Source organism: Anabrus simplex, chromosome 11 (genome assembly GCF_040414725.1).
Source record: "Anabrus simplex isolate iqAnaSimp1 chromosome 11, ASM4041472v1, whole genome shotgun sequence".
Taxonomy (NCBI): domain Eukaryota; kingdom Metazoa; phylum Arthropoda; class Insecta; order Orthoptera; family Tettigoniidae; genus Anabrus; species Anabrus simplex.
Window position 1 is genome coordinate 31532288 of NC_090275.1, and position 25077 is coordinate 31557364.

The following is a 25077-nucleotide window of genomic DNA, read 5'->3' on the forward strand; positions in this document are numbered from 1 at the left end:
TATGTTTGGTGAGGAATTTTTTCAGTATGTCGCTGAACAGACAAACTTATACTATGGCAGAATTCACATTCTCATAACGTATCCCCTAAAAGACTGAAGTGGACTAATGTCACTATAAGGAAAATTTAAAAAAAATATTGTTCTGTGTATATTGATGGGACAGGTGAAGAAATCATGTCTGAAGGATTACTGGCCAACCGATCCCCTAATAAAAAACCCATATTTCCGAAAATATGAGCCGAAATAAATTTCAAGAAATACCGTGCATTTCAACAACTATTCAGGAAGGCCACTAGAAAGGTACCCAGTAGTCCTTAATAGCTAGTGCAGTTCTGATAGCTTATTTCAATGCAAGCACTCCAGCTTAGAGGTAGTTAGAAAGTGGCCGGGAACAGGATGTGAATGGGGTGAAAGGCAACAGCACAGCACAGCACAGCACAGCACAGCACAGCACAGCACAGCACAGCACAGCACAGCACAGCACAGCACAGCACAGCACAGCACAGCACAGCACAGCACAGCACAGCACAGCACAGCACAGCACAGCACAGCACAGCACAGCACAGCACAGCACAGCACAGCACAGCACAGCACAGCACAGCACAGCACAGCACAGCACAGCACAGCACAGCACAGCACAGCACAGCACAGCACAGCACAGCACAGCACAGCACAGCACAGCACAGCACAGCACAGCACAGCACAGCACAGCACAGCACAGCACAGCACAGCACAGCACAGCACAGCACAGCACAGCACAGCACAGCACAGCACAGCACAGCACAGCACAGCACAGCACAGCACAGCACAGCACAGCACAGCACAGCACAGCACAGCACAGCACAGCACAGCACAGCACAGCACAGCACAGCACAGCACAGCACAGCACAGCACAGCACAGCACAGCACAGCACAGCACAGCACAGCACAGCACAGCACAGCACAGCACAGCACAGCACAGCACAGCACAGCACAGCACAGCACAGCACAGCACAGCACAGCACAGCACAGCACAGCACAGCACAGCACAGCACAGCACAGCACAGCACAGCACAGCACAGCACAGCACAGCACAGCACAGCACAGCACAGCACAGCACAGCACAGCACAGCACAGCACAGCACAGCACAGCACAGCACAGCACAGCACAGCACAGCACAGCACAGCACAGCACAGCACAGCACAGCACAGCACAGCACAGCACAGCACAGCACAGCACAGCACAGCACAGCACAGCACAGCACAGCACAGCACAGCACAGCACAGCACAGCACAGCACAGCACAGCACAGCACAGCACAGCACAGCACAGCACAGCACAGCACAGCACAGCACAGCACAGCACAGCACAGCACAGCACAGCACAGCACAGCACAGCACAGCACAGCACAGCACAGCACAGCACAGCACAGCACAGCACAGCACAGCACAGCACAGCACAGCACAGCACAGCACAGCACAGCACAGCACAGCACAGCACAGCACAGCACAGCACAGCACAGCACAGCACAGCACAGCACAGCACAGCACAGCACAGCACAGCACAGCACAGCACAGCACAGCACAGCACAGCACAGCACAGCACAGCACAGCACAGCACAGCACAGCACAGCACAGCACAGCACAGCACAGCACAGCACAGCACAGCACAGCACAGCACAGCACAGCACAGCACAGCACAGCACAGCACAGCACAGCACAGCACAGCACAGCACAGCACAGCACAGCACAGCACAGCACAGCACAGCACAGCACAGCACAGCACAGCACAGCACAGCACAGCACAGCACAGCACAGCACAGCACAGCACAGCACAGCACAGCACAGCACAGCACAGCACAGCACAGCACAGCACAGCACAGCACAGCACAGCACAGCACAGCACAGCACAGCACAGCACAGCACAGCACAGCACAGCACAGCACAGCACACTCTTAAATTGCAAAGTTTGTTCCATGGTGGCATCAATCATTACAACATCACAGTAATTAAGTAGGGGAATATGAGAGTCTGGGTAAGTTTAATTTTCACGCTGTGTGGAAGAAATAATTGGCGAATTTTGAGAGGGTGAAGTGACGCGTGAATTTTCCTACTTATGCTTGTTAAGTGCTTACTCCAGTCTAGTGTGTCAGTTATGTTAATCCGAAGATTTTTTATGGACCTCTGGAATGGTATAGCTTCACCACATCCAAAAGTAAGGGCAATGATATCTTGTTTATTGCTTTACATAATTGCAAGTGACTGCTGAAATTTCATCTAGACCCGTCAGGCAACTGCAAAAGCTACTAAGCACATGCAAATTTCAATGACATCTTATTTATATTTCTTCCACCACTTTACCAATGATGTTGAAAGTGTACCAAAGTGCCAAAAAAAAGTGTTGTGACAGTCTACCTTAGATTAAATAACTGAAGGAGAAAGGGGATGTATGGTTCATATATGGCCTTCTTTTAGTTATCAGCATCAGTAGGCTGAGGGACAGTTAATTCGAACCGTATAGTAGGATTGGTAATCTCAGCTTCACTCATCATTCTGTTGATTGAAATAATATTGATTATCTTAATTTTTAGGCCTAAGTATAAATAAACCTTTTTTCTTACCTGATTAACTTTCAAATCATAACTTATGAATTTCATTATGTCCGTATTGACATGATCACTATCAAAGGGTAGAGAAAGGTCCACCTATTCAATACCATTAGCTTATATAGTGTCCTATATAACTGGGACTAGTTTCGATGCTAGTATCATGGTTCATGGTTGTGATGTTATTGTGGCACATAAGTAAGGATAATTTCCTAGCACACGTGGTAAAGTTTCAAACTCATTACAGTGCCTGCAGTGACCAGTGATTTTTGAGCGTCGTGGTACGTTATGCATGCGTTTAACATTGCTGTCATTTGTATCATTTATCTCCATTCGGAACTCGTTAATCCATTCCGTGTTACAGTCCATGGATTAATAGATGGAACCTGGGCAAACATCTTCACACCCCTTCTGCTTTGAGGATGTGGGCACGAAGCTTGAAATTTGCATGTGCTTAGTAGCTTTTGCAGTTGCCTGACGAATCTAGATGAAACTTCAGCAGTCACTTGCAATTATGTAAAGCAATGCAATTTAACGGCAAAAAGTTCTGAACAGCATTAATGTGGGGTTTGTTAGTAGTTTCAAGTTTGTGTTCATTTATTTCTTTTTTGTTTTATGGGCTTACTGACGACCAGAGGGCTCATATCTTCTTGTCACTTGGACTTTATGTTTTCTCCTCTTTCAGTATTCCTTCATTTTCTGGCTGTGAGCCAGCTTTCTTTCCTACGTCCACATAGGTCTACTGGTTCCTGTGTTCTTCCTTCTCATAAGTGACGGAAAATTTCCCTGCTGGATTGTGGGCAGTCATGTATGGACTCATGCAGGATCCCCAGTTGTTCCAGATCTGACTTGACTGAAGTGATCCTCCCTCTACCTGCCACAGTGAAGATCCTATTGGTAAGTCTGCAGGGGTTGATGCGGGTTAGGTGCCCATAGAAGATCAAGCGTCTTTTTCTTATACAAGTATCAATATCTCATCGTTGTGCCGAATTCTGTAAGTGACTCCCTCTTCTCTTACGGGTCCCAGTATTCTCCTTAGGATCTTCCTTTCTTTGAGTTCTAGTTTCCTGAGAGGGCCTTTCCTGGTCAACATTAGACACTCATAGGTGTAGAGAACAGATGGTTTTACTAATGCATTATAGTGCATGAGTTTGAGGTTCTTGGAGAGGTACTTTGATGTGTAGATGCTCCTGCAGGAGTGATAGGCCTTCTCAAACTTGGTGCACCTGGTGTCTATGGCTAGGTTCTCACTCTGGTTTGCAGAGATCCACTCTCCTAGGTACTTGACCGCTGGCACCTTTCTGATGGTGGTGTCTTCTAGTGGTATTGTGGAAGGGGCTTCCTTGATATTGGTCATGAATTCAGTCTTCCTGGTGTTTATCTTCAAGGCAGCCCTAGCCGCTACAGTATGAAGGCTCTGCAGGTGCTGGGTAGTCTCCTCTATACTGTAAGTTAGTATGGTGAGCTCGTTGGCAAAGGCTAGGCATGAGACGTTAAGGTTGTCTTTCATGTACCCTAGCTTCAGTCTTGTTCCTGCTAGTAATGTTGCCGTCCATTACCTTATGATCTTCTCCAGAATGCAGTTGAAGAGAATGAAAGAGAGTCCATCCCTCTGCCTGACTCCTGTCCTGATGGAGAAGCTCTCAGATACTTCACCTCTGAACTTGACCATAGAAGTGGTGTCCTTCAAGGTGGCCTGGACTAATTTTTAGGTCTTCTCATCAAGGCCAAGTTTATTTATTTTTTCTGAGTATTGTACCAATGAGCTATTAGTTCAAGGGAGGTACTGCCCTTTACAGTGATGGCTTTGAAACTAATGGTAAATTTTTAATACAGTATTCATATTATAGCTGTAATGAAATATGTTGGTCACAACAATATTGGTATTACACTAGAGATAATTGAAAGGATATGGTTTGAAATTTAATATAAAGAAAATTGAGATGGTGCCTACAGCATGTAGGGAGGATAGACCAACAAGTGTAGTAACAGTTGGTGAGGAAGAACTGAGGAAGCGTCAAGTGCTTAAGCAGTGTAATGCAGCAGAATGGAAGAAATGAGTGGGGGAGCAAAACATGAACATTCCTCAAAAATGTTAGAAGTTCAGTTTGGAGTAAAGATGTCCCTAAAACAACAAAAGAGTGATATATCAGATGTATTGACACTTGCTTCAGAAACTTGGGCAATGAGGGGAGGAGAAAAGAACAGGATGTAGGCCAGTGAGATGGAATTTTTAAGAAGTAGATTAGGCATAATAAAAATGGGTAAGAAATTAGAATGTTAGAGAACCAGAGTAAGTGAACCCATTTTAGGGTAAGATAGGGGGATCAAGGTTTAGATGTTAACAGAGAAGAAGAAGAAATCCAGGAAGATGCATTAGACAGGAGTGAAAAGCAGAAGACCAAGGGACAGATGACTAAAAGGAATGGAGGAGCAGGTGAAGCAAACAGGGGAGGACTGACCAAAGTGATGATAGAGATAGTGGGAAGAAAAATGGTGATTCTTATGTTCTAAACAGATGCGACTATGGCTGGAAGCTATGCAAGATGGTAATAATTACAGCCAATCATTACTGTTTAATATCTAGCTCTTTGGCTGAATGGTCAGTGTAGTTGCCTTTGGTTCAAAGAGCCATGGGTTCGATTCCCAGCTGGGTTGAAGATTTTAACCTTAAATGGTTAATTCCCCTGGCTCACAACTTGGTGTTTTAACTATTTCTATAAGTGTGGCTGGAGTTGGGACAGCAGTGAGGAAATGATGGAAGCCTCTTCAATTATTGTTTTGAAAAATTCATTTATGGTTTTAAAAATGATTTATGATTTGAATTTTAAAGAATAACTGTTTTGAAAATATGTTTGTTGTAAAAAATTATTATTAATAGATGAAATTTTTTATATCATGTATCTGCAAAGTGAAACAGATTAAACAGACTAAACAGACATGTGCCATATTTAGTGGCAAAATTAGTGTTGTGCAAAAGAAACATCTTGAACATTGGGCAGGGGAAATGAAGAGAACTTTGATTGATCTAAACAAGTGTAACTGTTATTGGTGAATGTGAAAGTTGGGAGTAAATTCTATTGCCTGATTGGTTACCTTGTGCTTGCACCATTTCCTGCTTCTTGATCTCTCCCGCTCCTTCATGGGTGTGAAGCTTGCATCTGCATCTTTTGCTTTGGACCATCCATGAGGTCGGTTGTGCTTCGGCACCAGTCCCATCATGGGATACCTGTCTCATGGTAAGCACGATTTTTTCAATCAATCAATCAATCAATCAATCAATCAATCAATCAATCAATCAATCAATCAATCAATCAATCAATCAATCAATCAATCAATCAATCAATCAATCAATCAATCAATCAATCAATCAATCAGTCAATACTGATCTGCATTTAGGGCAGTCACCCAGGTGGCAGATTCCCTATCTGTTGTTTTCCGAGCCTTTTCCTACATGATTTCAAAGAAATTGGAAATTTATTGAACATCTCCCTTGGTAAGTTATTCCATCCCTAACTCCCCTTCCTATAAATTAATATTTGCCCCAATTTGTCCTCTTGAATTCCAACTTTATCTTCATATTGTGATCTTTCCTACTTTTATAAATGCCACTCAAACTTATTCGTCTGCAAATGTCATTCCACGCCATTTCTCCACTGACAGCTCGGAATATACCACTTAGTCGAGCAGCTTTTCCTCTTTCTCTCAATTCCTCCCAACCCAAACTTTGCAACATTTTTGTAACGCTACTCTTTTGTCGGAAATCACCCAGAACAAATCGAGCTGCTTTTCTTTGGATTTTTTCCAGTTTTTGAATCAGGTAATCCTGGTGAGGGTCTTATACACTGGAACCATACTCTAGTTGGGGTGTTACCAGAGACTTAAATGCCCTCTCCTCTATATCCTTACTACAACCCCTAAACACCCTCATAACCATGTGCAGAGATCTGTACCCTTTATTTACAATCCCATTTATGTGATTACTCCAATGAAGATCTTTCCTTATATTAACACCTAGATACTTACAATGATCCCCAAAAGGAACTTTCACCCCATCAACACAGTAATTAAAACTGAGAGGACTTTTCCCATTTGTGAAACTCACAACCTGACTTTTAGCACCGTTTATCAACATACCATTGCCTGCTGTCCATCTCACAACATTTTCGAGGTCACGCTGCAGTTGCTCACAATCTTGTAACTTATTTATTACTCTGTAGAGAATTACATCATCCACAAAAAGCCTTACCTCCGATTCCACTCCTTTACTCATATCATTTATATATATAAGAAAACATAAAGGTCTGATAATACTGCCTTGATGAATTCCCCTCTTAATTATTACAGGGTCAGATAAAGCTTCACCTACTCTAATTCTCTGAGATCTATTTTCTAGAAATATAGTAACCCATTCAGTCACTCTTTTGTCTAGTCCAATTGCTCATTTTTGCCAGTAGTCTCCCATGATCCACCCTATCAAATGCTTTAGACAGGTCAATCGCGATACAGTTCATTTGACCTCCAGAATCCAAGATATATGCTATATCTTGCTGGAATCGTACAAGTTGAGCTTCAGTAGAAAAACCTTTCCTAAAACCGAACTGCCTTCTATTGAGCCAGTTATTAATTTCGCAAACATGTCTAATATAATCAGAAAGAATGCCTTCCCAAAGCTTACATACAATGCACGTCAAACTTACTGGCCTGTAATTTTCAGCTTTATGTATATCACCCTTTCCTTTATACACAGGACTTACTATAGCAACTCTCCATTCATCTGGTATAGCTCCTCTGACCAAACAATAATCAAATAAGTACTTCAGATATGGTACTATATCCCAACCTATTGTCTTTAGTATATCCCCAGAAATCTGATCAATTCCAGCTACTTGTCTAGTTTTCAACTTCTGTATCTTATTGTAAATGTCATTGTTATCATATGTAAATTTTATTACTTCTTTGGCCTTAGTCTTCTTTACATACTTTACATACTGCTGACTGAATACTTCTGCCTTTTGAAGATCCTCACATACACACTCTCCTTGTTCATTAATTATTCCTGGAATGTCCTTCTTGGAACCTGTTTCTGCCTTGAAATACCTATACATACCCTTCCATTTTTCACTAAAATTTTTATGACTGCCAATTATGCTTGCCATCATATTATCCTTAGCTGCCTTCTTTGCTAGATTCAATTTTCTAGTAAGTTCCTTCAATTTCTCCTTACTTCCACAGCCATTTCAACTCTATTTCTTTCCAGTCTGCACCTCCTTCTTAGTCTATTTATTTCTCTGTTATAATAAGGTGGGTCTTTACCATTCCCTACCACCCTTAAAGGTACAAACCTGTTTACGCATTCCTCAACAATTTTTTTAAACCCATCCCAGAGTCTGTTTACATTTTTATTTACCGTTTTCCACCGATCATAGTTACTTTTTAGAAACTGCCTCATGCCTGCTTTATCAGCCATATGGTACTGCCTAATAGTCCTACTTTTAAGACCTTCCTTTCTATCACATTTATTTTTAACTACGACAAAAATAGCTTCATGATCACTAATACCATCTATTACTTCAGTTTCCCTATAGACCTCATCTGGTTTTATCAGCACCACATCCAGGATATTTTTCCCTCTGGTTGGTTCCATCACTTTCTGAATCAGCTGTCCTTCTCATATTAACTTATTTGCCATTTGTTGGTCATGCTTTCTGGTCGTTCGCATTTTCTTCCCAATTGACATCTGGCAAATTCAGATCTCCTGCTACAATCACATTTCTTTCCATGTCGTTTCCCACATAGCTGACTATCCTATCAAATAATTCTGAATCTGCGTCAGTGCTACCCTTTCCTGGTCTGTACACTCCAAATATATCAAGTTGCCTATTATCTTTAGAAATGAGTCTTACACCTAGAATTTCATGTGTCCCATCTTTAACTTTTCGTAGCTTACAAATTCTTCTTTCAGCAGAATGAATACTCCCCCTACCACCATTCCTATCCTATCTCTACGATACACACTCCAGTGCCCCAATTACCCTCAAGTTAGTATCCCTCCTACACAGTATTCCACTAATAACAATATCCGCTTTCTTAAACTTCATCTATGCTGCATTTACCAGATTCCACACATCTCCAACTATGTTGGTACTTATACCAGCTTGCCTTATGTTGTTGGTACCAACATGAAAGACTACCACCTTCTCCTTCCCCTGCAGGCAAGATACGGCACTATCTAAATGTACTGTATCTATACTACAATGTATCTACACTAAAATTTTCAGCTGAAGTGTGGTTATATGAACTTTTACCGCTGGTGGATTAGTATTATTTTCCCTACTACGCGGGACGGAGAATAAGTGTCCTCAAATGCTGAGATTAAGAGGTTGTCTACTATAATTTCTGTCAAAACCACGCCGGGGGTTTGAAGTGCAATATAATTGGCATATAGCAATTTGATTATTAACTTTTACTCGATGAATAAACGAAGGTGGAAAGTACAAAGTATGTAGGAAACTAAGACTACAAGTTATCGGAATAATGAATCAGCTGACTTTGTATTTATTTACACTACTATCATGTGCATGTAGCAACAATCGTCAACAATCCAAAAAACTGTTAAGTTCGGTAATTATCCAGTGAAATTACCGTGAATTCTCTTTAAATCGATGTTTACATGCTTATCGTGTTATTTAATGTAATAAATTATTACCCTCGTGATAGTTTGAACGGATATCTGTACGATATATCGGAAAAGTAGCTGCGGAAATTACAATAAGTTACAACTCCTTATGATAATCTGCCTTTGTAAGTATAGGCCTAATACCAACGAACCTACAGATATTTAAAAATATTGTTTTAAAAGTTAATATTATTACCTAAAGTATTTCCTAAACCTAAATTCGAAACAAAGTACACCTAGCTAGCCTACTTAACGTAGAAAATGTAATCTACTGAACACCAAATGAATTACTTGTTATAAAATTAAAATAAATAACACTAATCCCAATTTCTACCAACAAGCACTAAACACTAATATACAAATAGCACTAAATGGAACGCACACACACAAAATTTAAATTATTTCAATAGGTTTTAACTACTTTTTCACTACAATAATGTAAGAGCTCTCTCAACAGCCAACTGTTCACAAGCGCATCCCTACCACTCTAAGTCCTCACCAACGTGGTTTTTGCCGTTACCTGGAACTCACATCAACGCTTCCCTCATGAATGATTGCCTCCAAGATCCGAAACGTAACCAAAATGGTTGTTGCGTCATTTTTAGACCTCACGAAAGCATTTGTCGCTATCGGACATGAACATGTCAAGCGATCTATCCGACAATCTGATATTCCCCAAACATTATGCAGTATAATTGAAGCATTTCTAACAGAGAATACAGTTCAAGGGGAAACTCATCATAATAAATTAAAACCCATTGAAATTAAGTGTGGCGTACCTCAAGTGTCCCGTATCCCACCATTCGTGTTTAATTTAGCAATGAATACTGCAATACAAATTCTCACTGACCATGACGTACGCCGATGACCTAGTCATACTCAGTAAAACCAAAAGTGATGCTAGTACCTTGTTAAATTTCGCCGAAAGCAGTTCTGGAAAAATTGGTTTACATATCCATCATCTTAAAAGTAAATCGTGGAGAAAGGAGAAGTAACAGAAGGAAACGTCACTACACTCACGGATCAATAATCACATCGATAAAAACAACGCACGAATCAAATATTTAGGTATAGACTTCAATAATGAAATTTATCTTGACAAACGTAAACTAATAAGCACTGTAACTTCTAACTTAAATAATAATGTGGTAAAAGCAAAACCTCTAAAACCAGAGCAAGAGATTAAGATTAATTTGATTGGCCGTTTTAACCTGTCCTCTACAATGGGCCCCTCTGACACAACTATCAAACCCCTTTCTTAAAGATCTGGACAAAATTATAATAAGTTCTGTAAAATAAATAATGATGTTGCCACATGATACTCCCGAATTATATGCTGTATAGTGCCAGAAAGATCAGAGGGATGGAAAAAATTTGCTCAGAATGGCAAGCCAGTATACAGTATTATAATATATGTAATCCCTTACTCCATATTCAGGATGTTTATCTACGTTATGTACGGAAGTTATCCGAAGAACAAGATATGGCACTCCACAGACTTAACATACTTAAAGAAAGCCCCCCCCCCCGTCCCGCAGAAGCTTGACGGAAGAAAACTACGTGAAATTATAAGAAATCTATCCTTTCAGTCGTGGTGCCAGTTACAACATAAAAGAAAGGGATTGTGTTACATTCAGCCTGCCCGGAAGCAAACTCTTGGATATATGCTGGGATTCTGCCGGAGCCTTGAGACAGCCTTGGCTACACTCATTGGAGGACGGACTATTTATTATAGCTTTAATAAATCTTTCTTCAGAAAGGTATGGACAATTTGTGGCACGTGGCAGTACACATTTTGACCATACACTGTACCAACGTAATTTTAAAAACTTCAGTGCTGTTTTGCCGCACTTCCTTTAAACATAACCACCACCACCACCATATTCTCAATCCTAGTGATTTCCCATGTTATCGTAATTGAAAACCCACATGTATTGGCACGACATCAAAGCGATAGCAAAGAAGAAGAGAAATACAAAATTGTGTTGAAGGAGAATAGAAAAGGAATAAAAGAGAATTATGTGATGCCATACACGATTAATTAATGAATTGTGGAAAAAACTGGGTCAGCTCTGTCGAAGAGTAATGAAACTGTGGCGAGGGAATATTGGAATCGATCACAGCATCTCTTGAACGAGAATGTATCGTTCCTGAAAGGGCTACAATACCGAGCTGCCGAATAGCCCTGAGTTTATGTATGTTCAGTTTAGTCTGAAAACTTTGAAATATATTTTGCTACATTACTACCTTCCTATTTCAGAATAGGAATGCGAAATTCGAAAATAGGTTTTGTCTCTTTGTTACGATTCTGTCCAATCGGTGAAACCTAATTTAAGGAAACTCCGTATTTCAAGTTGAAGTTTTTCCATTTAGAGGGTACCGGGTTGGAATCCCGGCAAGGCCGGGCATTTTTTATTTGCGTTTGCTTAATTCCCCTTTTCGGAGACTGGGATGTTCGTCTTAATACAATTTTCTTCACATACGGTAGCCCAGGTTTAATTCTCGTTACCACCAGGAATTTAAAATTGACAGGAGGGCTAGTATGTGGTTGGAAAGGTAACTGCAGTTCACCTCCATAGGGGAGATGTACCTTAGAAGAGCTGCACCACCTCAGGACAAGGACACGAATGTAACTTTGTTTAGCTGGTGGGGACAAAGTCCGTTCGTATCCCCATATAGAACGCCTGGAAGGTATGCATAGCCACATAACAGCGTGGACGGATAAGTTTTCGGCTTAACTCCTAGCCATTCTAGTGCAAGAACGCCTGTGTTATCACTGCTGTAGAGCGGGTTGACTCCCCCCCAGGCTGAATATTCCTGCTGTGTGAATTACAATGCGAACGAACTTATGTCCCCCCCCCCCCCCACACACACACACCTTACACAGAGCACACTTTAATGCTAACCAGAATTACGTATTAAGAATAGATTGGAATACATTACTCCGCTGGTTCAATATTTCATATGCTCTTCGCATCAATGTAACATCGTTTTGAACATTAATTTTACGCTTTGTTACACCCGGTCACTAGACACGACATATTAACATAGAAACATGGTAGACTGTCGTAGATAAATTATTTAGCCTAAATGCTGAAATATTTTTTGAACGGACTATAGCAACTGTCGGGTGTGGTCATAATCGCTTGCAGGCTGAGCTTACGGGGCATTAGTATCACAAAGGATGCCAGTAGAGGAATTTCGACCTAACGACGTTTTCACACGTTGGTTGGGCTGCATAAAACAAAAGTAGTAGGCTCAAGAGAATCACATGGTATGAAGATATTTTTGGACAGTCGTTTCATCCATAGGTGTCCATAGGATTTCAGCCTTCGCTTCCGCATTATGTCTGTGATCGTTTCAATGTACTTGTAGAGCTCCTCATTTCTCCTTTTCTTAAAGTCCCATCAGCAGTTTCTGCGGTTCAAGAATTTTCCTCAGAATCTTCCTTGCGTTCTTCTCGAGTTCTTGCAGCTCCGTTGTTTTTTTTTTTAAATTAAGACACACTGAAGCGTACAGTCCTTCCGGTTATATTACTGAGTTATAATGTCGGATTTGGGCCCTGTAAGATAGTGTCCGTTTGTTATACCTGTTCACTGTTGGCTTGTAGGCCAGATCTCATTTTATGGCTCTTATTTTTTTTTTATTGTCCGGCTCCATGGCTAAGTGGTTAGCGTGCTGGCCTTTGTTCAGAGGGGTCCCGGGTTCGATTCTTGGCAAAGTAGGGCATTTTAACCATAATTGGTTAATTCCCCTGGCTCGGGGACTGGTTGTATGTGTCGTCTTCATCATCATTTCATCCTCATCACGACGCGCAGATCGCCTACGGGAATCAAATCAAAAGACCTGCACCAGACCTCTCCGGAGGCCACACGGCATTTCATTTCATTTTATTTATTTATTTATTTATTTATTTATTTATTATTTATTTATTTTTCTTAATGCGTTTACCCTACAGGGTTGGTTTTCCCTCGGACTCAGTGAGAGATCCCACCTCTACCGCCTCATGGGTGGTGTCCTGGAGCGTGAAAATGGATCGTGGGATACAACTGGGTAGGATGACCAGTACCTCGCTCAGGCGGCTTTACCTGATATGCTAAAAAGGGGCCTTGTGGGGGATGGGAAGATCGGAAGTGATAGACAAGGAAGAGGGAAGGAAGCGGCCTTGCCTTAAATTAGGTACCATCCCGGCATTTGCCTGGAGGAGAAGTGGGGAAAGTACGGGAAATCACTTCAAGGACAGCTGAATTGGAAATCGAACCCTCCCGAGCCTGAGTGGATTCCGTTCCAGCTCTCGTATTTCAAATTTCGTGGTGGAGCCGGGAATCGAACCCGGGCCTTCGGGGGTGGCAGTCAGTCATATTAACCACTACACCACAGAAGTGCATTATTTATTTTATTTGTTTGTTTATTTATTTATCTCATTATCCTCCACTGTAATGCACATTGTTCTCAAAGAACTCTTTCGTTATTTATCAGTGTTGGTGACGAGTCACATGCGGGTTGTTTAAATGGTCCGGTGTTATGTAAGAGTGATGTAAACTAGGTTACAGACGAAGATAAGAGGAAGCTGGGACGTTGCCCGCTAAATGTTGGCAGGATTTAAATGTTAGAAGGTCGCATCGCTCACGTTCATGTTCATCTCAATTGAGCATGAAGATGTACTGTTGACTGAAAATTGTCGGCACGTGAGCTTGTACGATAGTGAACTGAGGGAGGGTTCTGCGTTTAATATCCGGAAGTTTCACGGTTCGATAAGTTGCATGTCATATGTTTTACTGTGGGAACCATTACAGCCATGGGAGTCGCCTGATAAACACGGACACATGGGTGTACTGTATTTGCATAAGGGAGGGTGGGTGTTGTCGGGGTCAGCACCGTTCGAAATTCATCACACCTGCAATATACTCTAAAATAGATCTAAGGCCAGACTGATTATTTCATCGGTTGGTCCTATACAGGGTGGACCATAAGTCGTGATTTATTTTGTAAGTACATCAATCCACAGGCAAGCAACTCAGTGTTGAAAACATCCTAGGAATATGAGCTACGAATTTTAGGTAAATAAAATATAATAAATTATGAGAATATAGTCTTTATTTATGCCTCAAATTACATTATTCATCGTTACCCGGGTTATTATGTTAGCAGTTTGCCTTTTTTTCCTACCACTATACGCGCTAATGTGAGGCAATGCAGAGTTTCACTTAAACACTTATAATAACTAATATCGCTTGTTTCCTTACTCCTTTTTTTTAAAATGTGGATATATTGTGCAGCTTACACCTTCCGGGAAAACATGGAACATTCCTACTGTATCCCCAAATAAAAAGGAAGGGCCTCAAAGGGAGGGAAAAATGAAAGTTTTTCCGAGGCCAGAAGAGAACAAAACCTGGCTAAAAATGGTCGGATAGAAAATATGAAAACGAATATGCTGGCGCAAAATTATTTTTGACCGAGCTCGATAGCTGCAGTCGCTTAAGTGCGGCCAGTATCCAGTAATCGGGAGATAGTGGGTTCGAGCCCCACTGTCGGCAGCCCTGAAGATGTGGTTTCCCATTTTCACACCAGGCAAATGCCGGGGCTGTACCTCAATTAAGGCCACGGCCGCTTCCTTCCAATTCCTAGGCCTTTCCTACCCCATCGTCGCCATAAGACATATCTGTGTCGGTGCGACGTAAAGAAATTGCAAAAAAGAAAAATAGAAAAAAAATATTTCTTATCGAAAAACGTAAAATTAAGCAATTTCTTCAATTGTGCCAAAGTTGAAGGGCTAAAGGGCCCGGAAAGGTTTCAAATTGTGAGTCTTGGATAGATCTATCAAAGTAAAAAACAAATTTTAAAATTTTAAAAATCGCTTCCGCCCTAAATGCAGTTCCAGAAAAACAGCCTGGAATCTCTTGTTTCTTTACGCGTTTGTTTTCTTTTTTATTCAAATTCTTGCCAAATTAACTTATTTACATAATTCCTTCTGTACTATGTTCCTTGGTTCAATACCCTCAGACGCTTTTTGATTCTCTTAAATATCCCCACCGAACATACTTACAATGGCTTAAGTGAAACTCTTCATTGCCTCACATTAGCGCTTGTAGTGGTAGGAAAGAGGCAAACTGCTGATCTAATCAACCGGATAACGATGCTTAAGAAAAGGATTGTAATTTTTAGAAATAAATAAAGAATATATTCTCGTACTTTATTATATTTTATTTACCTAAAATTCATAGCTCACATCCCTATAATATTTTCAACATTGAGTTGCTTGCCTGTGGATTTTTTTCAACATCCCACTAACACTCGGAGTGATTTTGGCGATCAAGAATGGAGAATGGCCAGGATTAGCAAGGTAGCGGCCGTGGTCTGAACAGGTTGAGCGCAACAGTGAACCCCGGTGACTATTTTTGGATTTCCTGCTAGGTCATGGCGGTCACGGGTGTTCGCTTCCACAGGGTAAAAATAATGTTTCCGCCACAGAGAAAAATGTCAAAACAAAAAAACGGCGCCCAACGTGTTCATTATAATACACCTCCAGCACTTTCCTGGTGTGAAAATAAGAAACCACAAAAACCTATCTTGCCGATAGTTACATTTGAACCCACCATCTTCCAAATGCAAGCTCACGGCTATGTGGCCTGAACCGTGCAGCTGGGGTGATCAGATGCAAATAGAAAAACAAAGAGGACAAAACTATTTAAAAAGGAGGGCAATACCGGAAAAAAGAGAGGACACAAAAATCCTCCAGTGAGAGTCAGAATTTATGCTTAAATATTCTACTTATCACTTACATAAGCAAAATTGATCCATTTCCATATTATACAACAAAGTCTTATAATATTTAAACAATGAAACTAATTTACACGCCTTGCTGGTACTTTTTTTAAGATTCACTTGCCTTCAGGTGTTTTGACGTGTCTAAAGCCATATATACACAAAATAAGAGTATTGTCTGTACATTGCTCAGAATTCTTTAAAAAATTGTATCTCTGTATTGGTCGTGTCCACAGTGACAAGGAAATGTGTCTGTCTGTCTGTCTGTCTGTCTGTCTGTCTGTCTGTCTGTCTGTCTGTCTGTCTGTCTGTCTGTCTGTCTGTCTGTCTGTCTGTCTGTCTGTCTGTCTGTCTGTCTGTCTGTCTGTCTGTCTGTCTGTCTGTCTGTCTGTCTGTCTGTCTGTCTGTCTGTCTGTCTGTCTGTCTGTCTGTCTACACGGGCATCACGACGAAATGGCTGAAGATATTTGAATGAAAATCGGTATGTAAAGTCGGGGAATGATGCACTACAATTTAGGTTATAAATAATTTTATTCACGCCGAGGAAAATGGTAGTTTAGGGGAAGGTCTAAAATTAAATTCTTAAATATTTATGTTATTAATGATCCTATCGATAAATTCTACATAATTAAAGTTATATAGAATTAACTTTGCGATCATTTATGTCTTATACATTTTTACCGTACCAGCTATGATAACAGAGATATTCGTGAATTTCGATTTATGTTGCCACGTCCATAACCATGCCGAGCCACGAGAACAGTGGCGGCTCGTGACAAAATATTCAGGGGGTTTACAGCAATATTTTGTCTACGTCTCAAATATACCAAAGTAGAATACAAATCAGTACAAAATAACTTAAATCATTTCCCTAAAAGTTCCTTGTACGGTTCGTTCTCCACTCATAATATGGCAGAACCCCTATAACCAAGGATGCATTTTTCCGAGATTAATCTGTGAGTGTACAACAAAACTAAAATTACGACTGCGGGGCTGAGTAGCTCAGACGGTTGAAGCGCTGGCCTACTGACCCCAATTTGGCAGCTTCGTTTGGTAGATTGACTGGCACGTAAAAGAACTCCTGCGGGACTAAATTCCGAAAACCGTAAAAGTAGTTAGTGGGACGTAAACACAATAACATCGTCATTATTATTATTATTATTATTATTATTATTATTATTATTATTATTATTATTATTATTATTATTATTATTATTATTATTATTATTACTATTAAAATTACGACTACTACTAAAAAGTTTTCTTTCCGTATCCTGATGGTGGGCCTCCTAGAAGGCGACGTCCTCTAGGAGATGTGCTGCGGTGATTTGAGGTGAGAAGAACGTGAGAGAGGAGCCTATAAAATGAACTGTTGATGTATTTCATCATTCGCTTGAGAGGAAAATGGAAGACCACGGAAAACCATTATCAATACAGCGGAGAGGAGGTGGAGACCAACCCCACAGCCTCCCGAATGCAGATCTGGAAAACCACAGTAAAGCCGTGGCCACTGTTAGCCGAAGCTACTCATTTCGGTGAAAGTAAAATTCACAGCAACTTTGCTACAATGCTGTAGGCTACTGTAGCGATATTAAAAGATGCGAACACTATCCTTGGTTTTACATAGCACGAAGTTCACCTAGGCATGACAACAAGCATAAAAATAATGCGTACTGGTACCACATTTACCGGTACTCCAATTCATTTCACTGGAAACGATTCTCCGCCCATAATACAAAGCAAACTTCTTCCCGCGATTACGATTCTGGGAGCCGTGGGCAGCAGTAACAGGGCAGGTGGCGGACCCTTATGGTTAACTGTAATAATATCTCTGGTTTGAGGGTGGTTTAGACGGAAAGGCACATACCTTACCGTGCTCCTCGCTCATAGGGGTTATCTGTCCATTAACCGCGACGTCATTGGCGTGCGCATGCGTATAGTGTTCAGGCTAGTAGCACAACCGCCAGTGTGCTTCCTGCATTGTCAGTCGAAACGAACAATTGTCAGTGTAACAGAGGTTCGATATAAGTCGAATGCTTGTAATCGATTGATGAAATCAGGTCGAAACAAAGGAAACAATTTTGAGTTATCCGTGAATGCGTGAATATGCATTAGAATTGGGTGTTCACGTTGCTCATGTGCTCCCGAGAGCCCACCGCCACTGCACGAAAAAATGGGTGAACAGAATTTAATGAAAATCGGCATGTAATGTCTGGGAATAAGGTGCTACAGTCTAGGTTATAAATCATTTTTATTTACGCTGGATTAAATGCTAGTTTAGAGGAAGGTGCCAAAAATGTGTTTTTAAATACCTATGCGATTGGTCCTATCGAAAAGTATTATATACCGTAATAAAAGTTACAAGTTCCAATCATTTATATAGTTTTACCGTACCGACTATGTTAATAGAGTAATGCATTTAGACTTTTCTTGCATAGTCTATATCAACGTCAAGCATTGTTAAACAAGGAAATAGTGTTGAATCATGTTAACGGGCGATGGCTTTTGTCATGATTGTCTTTGATTTACGTGAATTGAAATCCTTTGCCCATTTCTGACTACAAGGTAACTTGTTAAATTCAGGGTTATTATTACTCTCAGTCAGGAATTGTTTGAAATTGCAGAACCGATTAAAAGATTTCTCATCATCAACCTGAACGGATTTAGACTTAGCTTGCAAATACATTTTTCAACATCACTTTTCAGCGGCATACATTTAAAACAGGCTTCCTTCAAATTCCAGCCCACGAAACCTACTACGCTGGCGTAGCAGGGGGAGGGGCGATACTCCCACGTAGCGCGTCCCAGGTGGTGGATAGGGGGGTTTCAACCGGCTTGCCGGCGGACTTAGGCGAAATACACTGACTGACAGAGCAAATGCAACACCAAGAAGGAGTGGTTCGAAAGGGATGAAAGTTGGGGAAAAAACAGAGACGGCACGGACGAATAATTGATGTTTATTTCAAACCGATATGCAGGTTACACAATGCGCACGGCATCGACTCAGTAGGATGTAGGACCACCGCGAGCGGCGATGCACGCAGAAACACGCCGAGGTACAGAGTCAATAAGAGTGCGGATGGTGTCCTGAGGGATGGTTCTCCATTCTCTGTCAACCATTTGCCACAGTTGGTCGTCCGTACGAGGCTGGGGCAGAGTTTGCAAACGGCGTCCAATGAGATCCCACACGTGTTCGATTGGTGAGAGATGCGGAGAGTACGCTGGCCACGGAAGCATCTGTACACCTCGTAGAGCCTGTTGGGAGATGCGAGCAGTGTGTGGGCGGGCATTATCCTGCTGAAACAGAGCATTGGGCAGCCCCTGAAGGTACGGGAGTGCCACCGGCCGCAGCACATGCTGCACGTAGCGGTGGGCATTTAACGTGCCTTGAATACGCACTAGAGGTGACGTGGAATCATACGCAATAGCGCCCCAAACCATGATGCCGCGTTGTCTAGCGGTAGGGCGCTCCACAGTTACTGCCGGATTTGACCTTTCTCCACGCCGACGCCACACTCGTCTGCGGTGACTATCACTGACAGAACAGAAGCGTGACTCATCGGAGAACACGACGTTCCGCCATTCCCTCATCCAAGTCGCTCTAGCCCGGCACCATGCCAGGCGTGCACGTCTATGCTGTGGAGTCAATGGTAGTCTTCTGAGCGGACGCCGGGAGTGCAGGCCTCCTTCAACCAATCGACGGGAAATTGTTCTGGTCGATATTGGAACAGCCAGGGTGTCTTGCACATGCTGAAGAATGGCGGTTGACGTGGCGTGCGGGGCTGCCACCGCTTGGCGGCGGATGCGCCGATCCTCGCGTGCTGACGTCACTCGGGCTGCGCCTGGACCCCTCGCACGTGCCACATGTCCCTGCGCCAACCATCTTCGCCACAGGCGCTGCACCGTGGACACATCCCTATGGGTATCGGCTGCGATTTGACGAAGCGACCAACCTGCCCTTCTCAGCCCGATCACCATACCCCTCGTAAAGTCGTCTGTCTGCTGGAAATGCCTCCGTTGACGGCGGCCTGGCATTCTTAGCTATACACGTGTCCTGTGGCACACGACAACGCGTTCTACAATGACTGTCGGCTGAGAAATCACGGTACGAAGTGGGCCATTCGCCAACGCCGTGTCCCATTTATCGTTCGCTACGTGCGCAGCACAGCGGCGCATTTCACATCATGAGCATACCTCAGTGATGTCAGTCTACCCTGCAATTGGCATAAAGTTCTGACCACTCCTTCGTGGTGTTGCATTTGCTCTGTCAGTCAGTGTAAAATAGCTCTCGCGGACCAAACACACAACCCCATGTGGATGGGGGACGCAGACGAAGAATACACCCACGGTATCCCCTGCCTGTCGTAAGAGGCGACTAAAAGGGGTGACCAAGGGATGATCAATTTAGAACCATGAAACTACTTGTGATTAGTACCATCATCATGCGGAGAAAACTATGGGCTGCCTTTACTTGTGAGTAGTATCATTAGAAGTTTTAGTTTTTCGGTTCCCGTCATATTAGCTCCCAACATCAGTGCAAACCTTTCTTTACTTGTTAACTGTTCCTCACAAACAATAAATGGCGTATTGTACAGTTAATGTTGCACAAAATTTGAGTTACAGACTATTTTTCGCTTCAAGGGAGGAAATGTTTGCTTCGAGAAATTCGTGTAACCGAATTGCGAGCAATAGAGAAATAAATACACGTGAAGAGTAGGACAAACGGCCGGGAAATTAAAGTTACTTCGAGATACTGAAAATTCGAGTGATGGAGGTTCGACCGTAGTAAAACAGATTATTCCAAAATAAGCAGGGGGAGGGGCGATACTCCCACGTAGCGCGTCCCAGGTGGTGGATAGGGGGGTTTCAACCGGCTTGCCGGCGGACTTAGGCGAAATAAAATAGCTCTCGCGGACCAAACACACAACCCCATGTGGATGGGGGACGCAGACGAAGAAATTCGGGTGTTTAAATTATCCGCACAGACCCTGGACAGTGGTCTAAATAGTTCGGATAAAAGAGGACGTCTGGTCACCGCACGTGCAGCTAACTTTACTCAGTGATACAAGTAAATGGAAGGAATGCCGGATTCGGCTTGGGACCCGTGGTTGCTAACCCATGCTTCCAAATAGTGAGTCCCTGGCGGATAGACTGAGAATTGCGTATCGTCGCTGCTGGGACAAAACCTCCTATGTGAAAACTGCTTATCAAAAGTATGGCAATGCCAATATTTGACTACTGTGACGTAGTATACAGTAACCCGAACGGCTCACTTTCTATCAAGCTCTAAAAGGCACATAACGCATGTGTTTGATTTATTTCAGATATACCAAGGCTTTGCCACATTTCTCCCGCATTTGATAGCTAATTGCTTTACGTCGCACCGACACAGATAGGTCTTATGGCAACGATGGGACAGGGAAGGGATAGGAGTGGGAAGGAAGCGGCCGTGGCCTTAATTAAGGTACAGCCCCAGCATTTTCCTGGTGTGAAAATGGGAAACCATGGAAAACCATTTTCAGGGCTGCCGACAGTGGGGTTCGAACCTACTATCTCCCGAATACTGGACACTGGCCGCACTTAAGCGACTGAAGCTATCTAGCTCGGTCGCATTTGATAGACTTTCATGCCTACGCTTAAGAGAGCGACGAAATTTACACACTGTTTCCCTGTTACATCGTATACTGAACCTTAACATCCCTGAATACCTTGCCACACAATTCCATTACCTACTGTAGTATCACCTTTTAGTATTCCTACCAGATCATCATCCACCTCAGTACTAAGCATTCCCATTCACCGCTCAACTGGCTACAGTAGATCATTTGTAATCGCCGCCAGCCGAATTTGGAATTCTCTACCTGCTGAAATTAGGAGCGTGTCAAACCACCTCCGCTTTAAGAAATTCTGTCAAACCTGGTTAATAAATAATAATAATTATTCATAGCATAGTAATATTGGATCATAGCTAAGTTATTAGGTTAATTAAAACATTTAATTGATACCTTAAGATATTAAATTGTAGATAATTTAGTGTATATTTAACTCTTCATGCCGGGCTGAGTGTCTCAGACGGTTAAGGCGCTGGCCTTCTGACCCCAACTTGGCAGGTTCGATCCTGGCTCAGTCCGGTGGTATTTGAAGGTGCTCAAATACGTCGGCCTCGTGTCGGTCGCTTTACTGGCACGTAAAAGAACTCCTGTGGGACAAAATTCCGGCACCTCGGCGTCTCCGAAAACCGTAAAAGAGTAATTAGTGGGACGTAAAACAAATAACATTATTATTATTATTATTAACTCTTCATGTAGGTGTATGTATGGTCGGACAGAATAGCAGGCTTCAGAGCCTGAGTCCCGCCATATAAAACAAGACAATAAATTAAAAAAATTAAAAAATAAATGTGAAATATTTTAGCTTAGAACTTAAAGTTCTGTCATCTAAGGTGCAATATTGTGTGAATATTGTCAAGGCATTCTCGCTCTTCATAATGTATGTGCTGCGGGTCACTATATCTCCAAAAATATTTTCACATACGAGGTTTTGTCCCGGCATCGACGAAATACTGTTTTACTTCAAGGGTCACAATCACTAGGCCTGATTTCAAAGTAATGGCAGGATGTCCTACAGGAGAAAACCTACAACTGTATCGACCTCGAAGTTACTTAAAAGAGCTTTACGCCGTAAACCAGTTGCTGTAACCTTGGCCTCTGGTATTCAGATAAAAGTGTACGTGAGATGTATATAGTGCCGTATAGCAGCGGGATAAAGGTGGCTCGGATTTTGATCTAGTATCAGAGTGCGAAATATTTGCTTAAAGTGTAGTAAATATCTGTGAGTTCGCCTCTGTGGTGTAGTGGTTAGTGTGATTAGCTGCCACCCCCGGAGGCCCGGGTTCGATTCCCGGCTCTGCCACGAAATTTGAAAAAGTGATACGAGGGCTGGAACGGGGTCCACTCAGCTTCGGGAGGTCAACTAAGTAGAGGTGGGTTCGATTCCCACCTCCGCCATCCTAGAAGTACTATTCCGTGATTTCCCACTTCTCCTCCAGGCAAATGCCGGGATTGTACCTAACTTAAGGCCACGGCCGCTTCCTGTGATGGTGGTGGTGGTGGTGATTATTGTTTTAAGAGGAAGTACAACTAGGCAACTATCCTCTATATAACACTAATCAGAGGGGAAAATGGAAAGGATCCGACACTTCGAAAAATGAAGATATCGGCCAAAGGAAGACAAGGGCCACGAAGGGCGTGAAAATGAAAGACTCCCTAGCCCTCGCAAACCTAATAGTGTCGGGGTGGGAAAGGAACAAGAGTTGACCAAGAGATGATGGATGGGATAGATGAAAGTGAGGAGCCTGGCACAAGTAAGTGGAAGCAATGCCAGGACTCAGCTAAGGGCCCCGTGGTCGCCAACCCACGCTCCAATGTTTAGACCCCTGGGGCCCCTTTTAAGCGCCTCTTACGACAGGCACAACCGCTTCCTTCCCCCTTCCATGTCTATCCCTTCCAGTCTCCCCATCCCCCACCAAGGCCCGTGTTCAGCATAGCAGGTGAGGCCGTCTGGGCGAGGTACTGGTCATCCTCCCCAGTTGTATCCACCGACCCAATGTCTCACGCTCCAGGACACTGCCCTTGTGGCGGTAGAGGTGGGATCCCTCGCTGAGTCCGAGGGAAAAACCAACCCTGGAGGGTAAGAAAGAAAGAAAGAAAGAAAGAAAGAAATATCTGTGGAATATGTAATATTCATAAAATATGTAATAGCATTAATGCACTAAAGGTGCACATGGCCCTGAGGTTCACTCAGCCTACACCAAAAATGAGTACCAGGTTAATTCCTGGGGGCAAAGGCGGCCGGGCGTAGAGCTAACCACTCTACCCCATCAAGTGCCGAGGTTACGGATAGTGGAAGCCTTTACTTTCCACCCCTACAAGGGCCTTCATGGCCTGTACGGAGACGACTTTGCTTTGCTACTAATGCACTAAATTTACCGAAATGTTCCTTATTCCTTTTCTTATGAGTTACGATATGAGACAGTGAAATTGTTCTAAATACCTCCATATTTTAATACAAAGTCATCGTTGTAATTTTAGAAAACGTATACAGTCTACTGCTTTCTAATTTTGACAGCAGTATATAATCTAGTTAAAAGCATAATCAAAATACTTCTTCTTTTTCTTTATCTGTATATTATTTCTCTCTTCTGTTTCTAAATAATTAAACCGTAATGCCCTTGTACTCTTTACATTATCTTGATGCAAGTGTACAATGGACTAGTATAACTTGCAAACAATTCTCTAAACCCATGGGTAAATAGTGAAAATATCGAATTCGATTACTAGCTGTTATTATTATTATTATTATTATTATTATTATTATTATTATTATTATTATTATTATTATTATTATTATTATTATTATTATCTACGTACGGTAGTTATATACGACAGGTTGTCAGTACGGACTTTATTTGGTATAAATCATGGTCGTATCATTTATTATTTGTGTGTTGTATGATCGCTCTTGTCCGCCTCTGTGGTGTAGTGGTTAGCGTGATTAGCTGCCACCCCCGGAGGCCCGGGTTCGATTCCCGGCTCTGCCACGAAAATTGAAAAGTGGTACGAGGGCTGGAACGGGGTCCACTCAGCCTCGGGAGGTCAACTGAGTAGATGTGGGTTCGATTCCCACCTCAGCCATCCTCGAAGTGGTTTTCCGTGGTTTCCCACTTCTCCTCCAGGCGAATGCCGGGATGGTACCTAACTTAAGGCCACGGCCGCTTCCTTCCCTCTTCCTTGCCTATTCCTTCCAATCTTCTCATCCCTCCACAAGGCCCCTGTTCAGCATAGCAGGTGAGGCCGCCTGGGCGAGGTACTGGTCATACTCCCCAGTTGTATCCCCCCGACCAAGAGTCTGAAGCTCCAGGACACTGCCCTTGAGGCGGTAGAGGTGGGATCCCTCGCTAAGTCCGAGGGAAAAACCGAACCTGGAGGGTAAACAGATGATGATGATGATGATGATGATCTGTCTTGTGTAACAGAACATGTGAGGTTAT